Genomic DNA, 340 nt, shown 5'->3' on the forward strand with positions numbered 1-340 from the left:
GCACCCGCCTGCATATCTCTGGTTAGCCCGCGCACAGCCCTGGTGAGATCGCGCACAGCCCTGGTGAGACTGCGCACAGCCCTGGGAAGTTCGCGCACATGCCCTGGGGAGTTCGCGCACAGACCTGGTGAGACTGTGCACAGCCCTGGTGAGATCGCGTAGGGCTCTGGTGAGACCCCTCAGGACTGGTGAGTCCACACACAGCTCTGCTGGGACCGCGCACAGCCCTGGTGAGACCGCGCACAGCCCTGGTGAGACCGCGCACAGCCCTGGTGAGATCGCGCACAGCCCTGGTGAGACCCTGCACAGCCCTGGTGAGACCCTGCACAGCCCTGGTGAG

Source organism: Nanorana parkeri, unplaced genomic scaffold (assembly GCF_000935625.1).
Source record: "Nanorana parkeri isolate BGI_ZX_2015 unplaced genomic scaffold, ASM93562v1 scaffold1936, whole genome shotgun sequence".
Taxonomy (NCBI): domain Eukaryota; kingdom Metazoa; phylum Chordata; class Amphibia; order Anura; family Dicroglossidae; genus Nanorana; species Nanorana parkeri.